The sequence below is a fragment of the Parasteatoda tepidariorum genome, chromosome 5 (genome assembly GCF_982258835.1).
Source record: "Parasteatoda tepidariorum strain Cologne lab strain chromosome 5, Ptep-v5.0, whole genome shotgun sequence".
Lineage (NCBI taxonomy): Eukaryota > Metazoa > Arthropoda > Arachnida > Araneae > Theridiidae > Parasteatoda > Parasteatoda tepidariorum.
Genome location: NC_141759.1, coordinates 67885813 through 67893746, shown reverse-complemented (window position 1 = coordinate 67893746; position 7934 = coordinate 67885813). Strand labels below are relative to the sequence as shown.

The following is a 7934-nucleotide window of genomic DNA, read 5'->3' as shown; positions in this document are numbered from 1 at the left end:
TTTAGTGAAGGTTACGAAATTTGCTCCAAGGATATATTTTTTTTGATATTTGGTCAATTTAGGAATTGGTAACTGGGCGGAGTGAGCTTGACGCTAGCTTTTATCCATCAATCTTCTTATAACCCTATATTGATTGTGTGACCAAACTTTTTCGCCAAAGCAATTGGCGTTGTTTAAACAAAAGCTATTGTTAGAGGAAGCCATTTTCTGTATTTGGCTGCGCGGGATTTCATATTTTATCATCATGAAAGTTTTAATTACAGGTAATTCTTATTAATTAAAGATTTATAATATTAGTGTACGTTTCATAGCAGTATATAAAAAAATTACATGAAATTTTTAAAAAGATTAATGAATTTTATTAAATATCTGTGAATACCACGCGTTAGATTTTAAAGTAAATAGTTTGTAAAATGTATGTATTTTAAGAAAATCGTTATAAAAATTCATTTATCAAAGTTTTTCTCTGCTTCCTTAGAAATCCTTTGTTTGATCTGCCGAAATTGTGTGAAGCAGTTTAGTAATGAAATTTCATTTAGTTGAATTACTTGATTTATGTTTATTTTAGTGACATAATATAGAGGTATCTTTTTTTTTTCTATGAAATATATTGCTAATTAAAATTTATTATATATAGAAAGATTAATATTGAATTTTCTTAAAAATAGTGAAGAGGGTTTTGATCATGTCTAAAATAATTTGTTTCAATTTTATTGTAAACTAATCTAAAAAAAAATTCTGAGAGAAATGGAACAAATTTAGATAATATTTATCATTTTCATTCACAGTTACTGCATTCATTATTATTCTTTTAGGTTGTCTTAACTATTAAATAAATTATGAGCATGCATACTTTCAAAAAAAAATTTTATTCTATAGGTGTATCACAATTATGTGCAAAACAATTTGTACTCAATAATTTGTTTTATTTAAAATACATAATACAAATACTATAATAAATTAGAAGATAATTCAGATTAGCAAGTTATCTTAAATTTAAGTTATCTTTATTGGATATTAATATGAAATTGAATTTTTTCAATTATTTAACTTCTCAAACTATATCTATAATTGTATTTTTTTCATTACCCTAAGATTTTTGACAGTTTGCGTGGACAATGTAAAGCAAACTTTTCATATTTCTTCTTTCTCTTCATAAAATACTTTTTTACTAGGTGATTCCTTGGAGAAGTATTTGGCTAATTACTTAAATGCTGAATGAAAATGGGATATCGATGTTTGCACACCCTGGAATCGGTGTGGACAAATTAAGTGTGCAGTTGTGAAGGGACGATTGTGTTTTTGTCTTAATTCATGTTGGTAAGTTGAAATGTAATTTATTTACATATTTAATGATTATGTATCTAAACCATTTGTTGGCATTGTTAGTATCTTGTGTAACTATTCTAATTCAGATACTTATTTATTTTTTTATTAATATTACTTATGGTTGTGCTATAAAATAATAATTTATTTTGCTTTTCTTAAAAATAAAGGAACTAATGATGTGCAATTGGGTACAATGCCCAACTTTAAAAAACTGGCTTGTGTGGTTAATAAAATTTGTGGGGTTATTGGGGAGATTTTGTTTGGTTATCTGTGGAAGAATAATTCTGGGTAGCCAGCCGCCAGGAACTAATAAAAAGAGAAGGGAACTCAGAAGGTATAACTCGTAACCACCCCCGGACAACTATCTACATGTGTGTGTTTTTTTTTTTTTTTTGTTATTAAATTTGCAAGTTTAAAATCTGTTTAGCACCTTGGCGATTGTAGTTGGCACGGCAGATCACAATACAGAAATATTTCTGAGTTGTTTTTCTCGAACGAAGAGTTTAGAAATTTCTCTTGCTGAAAGATCAGCGTATGCATCAACATTTTGTTAATCTTGAAAACGTCACTATAAAGCGATTCAATGAAGTAATTAAAACTTTGTGAATTTTACTTGGGCTAATGTTCTGTGAATCAGCTTTATCTGTGGATGAATGTATTGGTTAAGATCACATGCATTTAAACTGCCAGGGCCATATTCACCTGGCAAACATCTTTGAAGAATGCATAGCAAAGTTGCTAAAAAAAGAAGTGTATTTATACACAACTTTATATACTAATAATATAAAAATATTGTAATCTTGTCTTGACATTTAGCCAGATAACCAGAACTCATCCCATACAAATAAGAAAGAGTAGTCACAGTCAGATATCTGTTTAGAAGAGATTTGGGTCCGTTAACGAACTATTCACAAAATATCTTTTCATAAAAACGGACATTTCACAAAATAATTTATCCTTTACTCAGACCCTTCACAAATTCGTTTATCTTCATTATTGTTTTGTTAATCGAATAAGCCCTTCCCGGGGGGGGGAGAACGACAGATGTAATCTAAATAAATTTTGTCTTCGGCAGACACTTCTTCCTTTATTCGTCCGAAATGAATATTCTGCGTTCAGCAGTATAGGCAAAATACCAAATATTTGTATGTTGCATCTCTAATTTAGTAGCAGCAATTGCTGTTTATTTTTTAAATTTTAATTTTTTTAATTATAATTTTACAGTGTTGGACATAATCTTGTAAGTCTTTACAATTTAAAAACTCCTTGAAAAAAATTTTTTTTTTTTTTTTTTGCAATAACAGACCCTATTTGCACAAATTCACAAAAGCAGGACCCTGGTTGAAAGAATGTGACTTAACGTTTATTTTATATTCACAAATTACAAGTAATTTTTTTCCAATTTTACAAATACGGACCTTTTACAGAATGTCTGGACAGATCCCTGACAGTACTTGAACAGATTTAGTACTATGATGCTGTAAAGAAAAATATTCAGTAGAGAGTGTTTTTTTCTAATATTCTTATCTGTGCTACTTTACACAATGCAGAAAATTTTTTAGATGCAATAGAATATTTTATGACTAGTTCTCTCTCTCAATGATTCTGGTTCTACCCTTAAAGGACAGAGGGAAGATTGTTTAGAGCATTGTACCTGAATTATAAATACTCTTCCACTTTAAATGCCTTTGGTAAAATATACTAAATGAATAATGCTAATAACGCTAATGAATAATGCCAATTGCTATTTCTAAATAGCAATGGGTATATGTTCAACACTAAAAGAGATTATAAAAAATTTTAGATTGCACGGAGATTGATCTAATTCTATTCTTTGTTAGCTTAAATGAGATCTAGACTTAACAGAAGCTAATATGAGTGTCTCAGTTAGTATCTTTCTCTTTTATTACTATAATGTTTTGATTATTCGGAGAATTGTATATTTTTAACAGTGGCATTATACCTTAATCGTTGTGAGTTTTTTTTCCCCAACTGTATTGTTATAGTATGGATTGTTTACTGTTAGTACAGCACTGTTTATAAATTATTACAGTATTAATAAAATAATTAAAGTCAGAATGAATTAAATGATCTTTTAATGTTTATCAGTATTTGTCTTTAATCACACCGTGGTTAAGGAAAAGACAGTGCCCTACCAGTTAGTATATTCCTCTTTTATTAATAATATATATTCTTTTACTTTGATTATTTCAAAAATATTTATTACTTTTGTTTTTATCAGTGGCATTTATTGCATTCTAAATAAAAACTAATTTAATGTTTGATCTAGATACTAATAAGTTTAGAAAATTAATTTATGATTTTATTTTTTATTCTTGTAAAAGGTTTAGAAAATAATATTCATTAAGGAACTGGTGATGTCGACAGAATTTAAATGATTAGATACTATAAAACTGGGAACAGTGCAATCAAACCTGAACAATGGACAAACACATCAACATGTACTGGCTCATCATTAAAAGTCAGCGTGGGGATAACACAACATGCACATTCCATGATCCATCATGGACTCGTGCCTTTAAGAAGCCTACGTGGCTGTCTCTAGGGTAAACGGTGACTCAACAGTGCACACACCAACTGAACAATTGGCTGTGGGGTCATTTATGTTGTGTAAAGAAAATATAATAAAATCTGTGCTGTGACTAACTATTAAATGCTGTGATGTAATGTCCTGTGATTGTCTTGTTCTTAAAGCCATTAGTCTTTATATGTAAACCCTGATTGATGCTGCAATAGAAATATTAAATAATATTAATCAGACACTTTCCCTCTCTTTCAGATGTAAGTAACCTGACTAAATTGGGGATCTGCAAAAAGAAAAAATCGAGCAACAAAGCTAATGTTGCAATAATTTACACTCCTTTTTTATGTGTCAAATCCCCGAGTATGAGTTTGAGTGATGCTTCCTCCCAAAAGAGTTGTGAGACCACTCTGAAAGTGTCGCAAGTATGCCATATGCGTGGGAAAAGATGGATATGCCAGATTTAATAATAATAAAAAAATTTCTGTGCTTATAACTTAAAACTTATACTTCTGTGCTAAAAGTTCTTTCACTCTGTAATTCAAATTGATTCAAACTAATGTATGCAATCCTTTATTAGATTCACAATTTGAAGAGTTGTGCTTTTATCTATATACTTAACCATTGGTTGAAATCTTAACAAGGTATCTTGATTACAATATTAATTTGAAGCAACTTGTTCTCTTCTACAGGGTGGCCACCCACCTGGAAAACCTTGAAAACCTGGAATTATCAGGGAATTTTTTTATACTGGAAAAAACCTGGAAATATCAGGGAAATTTGGATAAAAACCTGGAAAAATCAGGGAATTTTAAAGAAAAGATGGAAATTTTTTCTTTGATAATTTTTTTTAATTTCACTTTTTTAAATTATTTGCTAATTTTCTTAATTTAAATTATTTCATCCATTATATCCACTTTTTTTAACGGAAATGTATCGCCAAACAGTTGAAATATCATCAATGTAGCTATACTTTGCTTGCATCAAAATTTGCTCCATTACAGCTGTTAAACTTGAATGCCACATAAAATTCTCCTATTGTTGCTAAACGAATGCAGAAACCTTTGACCGCTATGGGACTGTGCAATTTAGGAAAGATTCTGGTGTAGGTGGAAAAAGATTTAGGATATTAGCTTCTATTTTTAAATACTGTCTTTGGACTGAATCCATTTATGGCTCAAGTTTGTTCTGATGCTTTGGTGGTAATTTTTTTTTCTATTTTGACAAAATGTTTTTGTATTTTTAACTTTATAAAATTCTCCAAAAATTTGTTGGTTATAATTTGATAATAGATTTTATATTGCACTCTTTTTTCTGAAATTTTTTCTACTCCCATTCAAGGAAATCTGTGAATTATTTTTTCTCAGCAAGCCAACCAATCACACATTTTTTTACCATCGCTGACAGCAATGTTTGTCGATGAATCGTTACAATTGTAGCATTAATGCTAATTTTTTCTATTTCATTTTAACCTTTTATAACATATTTTTAAAAAATGGTTTTTTTAAGAACCGACTATATATTAATATTTAATTTTACTCTTTTTGTTGATCAATATATGATTTTTGATTCAAAATTTTGTACCAAAACATTTGAAAAATAAATAAAAAAATCTTGCCAAATTGTCAAAATAACATTTTGAATAAAATATTTTATAATATAGACACTTTTCTTGTACACATCCTACACTTAATAAGAAAAAAGAAACAAAAACCTGGAAATTTTAAGATTTTTATCTGGAAAACCTGGAAAAATCAGGGAAATTTGAAATCTGATTTGAGTGGCCACCCTGTTCTAGCTTTTGCCTGGATTCTGCTGATGATTCATGTTTGTCCCGGGGAATGGTCTCACAGCATTGTCTGCTTAAAGCTTTTCTGTGAGATATATTTACCAGGACTTGATTTTCTACAATGGTTTATGCAGAGTCTCATTTAGTTTGAAGAATATCTCTGTACCGTAACAAGATAACATTTCAGTCATTGATTTTGCTATATGTATTAAATATAATTGTATATTTTTTAAATTCATAAAAATAATTAAGCTCTTTATTTTCGGGCACGGTTGTCAGTTATTAATATAACTGAAGTCTTTGATTGGATTCTGATCCACTGTAGAATTTTAAAGTAACATGATTTCTATTTTTTTATCTAGAAAAATGCTTTTATTTTACAGCTGACTAAGCAGACAATAGCATAGCTGCCAACTGTTCAGAATTTTTCGGATTTGTTCCTAATTTTTAAATCCAATCTGATATTTTTATAAAAATTCTGAATTTTCATAAAATTTTTGATTTTAAACCAATCCTTTTTTCTGATCGCCACAAGCATGCATCCTGTGATTATTGTGCTAAAGTAATTTTTAGTAGCTTTTTATTGGAAAATATTATTCCAATAGCTGTCTGTTGCTGATTATTTCACTAAATTATTATTTTTGGAAATTTTTTTTTTGTAGTATTTAAACACTTGCATCAGAAATATTTGTTTATGATGTAGATTATTATTTACCAGTGTTTTATAATTTGGAGATAAATAATTATATATTAATAGGTAATGTTTGTTTTTAATATATTATACCGGTATTCCTAATTATAAAACATTAATATTATAAGTTTCCCACAAAAGATAGTGTTTATAGTTTTGTTTTACTAATTTACATATTTAAATGTATGTCTATTAATGTTATGATTTAATAATTAAATTTTTATCTTACTCTCGTAATTAGTGCGTATAATTTTGTCGCATATAGTGTTCCTCATTTTTGATTCATAAGGTTGGCAGCTATGCAATAGTTATAAAGAAAGACTTAGCTGCTCTTTTTCTCAGGATGATGCCACTGATAGTGGTCATAGACCTTATATGATTGCATCTGCAAGCACCTTCATAGAGTCAAGCTAGCTACCATACTCTGTCTATTGTGTAAGAACAAAAACAAATATACGTGCTTCAAATTCTCAGATCCAACTTGAATAATTTTTTTTTCTTCCTTTTTTATACTTTTTACATATGCTGTACTCTTACCACTAAAAATAAATATATTCAAAAGAAAATTTATCTCATTTATTTATTCTTTCTTGAAGATGTATATCAAGAGAAAGATACTATTTTATAGTACATATGTATCCAAGGTGCTACTACTATAACACTGCAACTATTTCAGTTTAAATGAATCGCAAGTTAGAATTTAATGCTACTATATTTAATTAAAATTTTGAAAATACATCCAATAGTACGTTTAGAAGTTATTTGACTAAAATATTGATAAGTATTGTACAAGGGCTAGCTCTTGACCTGAGAAAAAAACAAGAGTTTCGGGAAACGAAAAGCGTTAGTTAACTTATTTTTAACGAACTGTAATTCAACTTTTTTTTATTTTCAACTAGCTAAATATCCACTCTTCGAACAGGATTAATAAAATCAAAAAAACAATAACTCGGTACTGAACAACCCAATGAAATCGTGGACAAAACTGAACGGTATATACTGACAAAATTAATAAGCAAAAACATAACAAAAACTTTTTTGTTGTTCAGCCCATTAAAATTGAGATTAACTGTATTCAACATTACTAGGCATAATATCGAAATTAACCATTAACTTGGAATTTTTGTAAATAAGTAATTTTTTTAATTTATATAATAGGAATTACCCATATTAATTAAGCATCATTGGCGACAATAATAGTATGGCGCTTGTTTACGATTAATCTATACGAATAAGTACCTGAACTCCATAAATGTTGCTTTTTGTAACATAATGGCTTACTTTTTAGTATTTCAATATGCATCTATTACATTACTTAAATGAACTGAGCGTCAGCATTAACACTTTGACTCAGAATTTTCATTAAATATATTTTTTTTCATTATTTCTTTGTATTTATTCATGTCAGGATAGGTGAGAAATAAATTTAGAAGTTTAATAATATTTGGTGAGATGAAATATAACGTGAAACACCATGTCTTTTCCTGCATAAAAAGTCAAATATTTCAAACGCGGTTCACTTCCAAACAATTTAACTAATATGCAGTTATTTAAATCTTAGCGAAACAGTTATTTATAATTGA

General features: G+C 28.5%; 1 long non-coding RNA gene across 1 annotated transcript; it reads left to right on the top strand.

Moving 5' to 3' along the window:
- The first annotated feature begins 123 nt into the window (after window positions 1–123).
- LOC147809451 (uncharacterized) lies at window positions 124–6917 on the top strand. The gene is made up of 3 exons (XR_015433758.1): window positions 124–263; window positions 1176–1320; window positions 4130–6917. It is a non-coding gene; the product is annotated as an uncharacterized LOC147809451 (long non-coding RNA).
- The last annotated feature ends 1017 nt before the right edge of the window (window positions 6918–7934 follow it).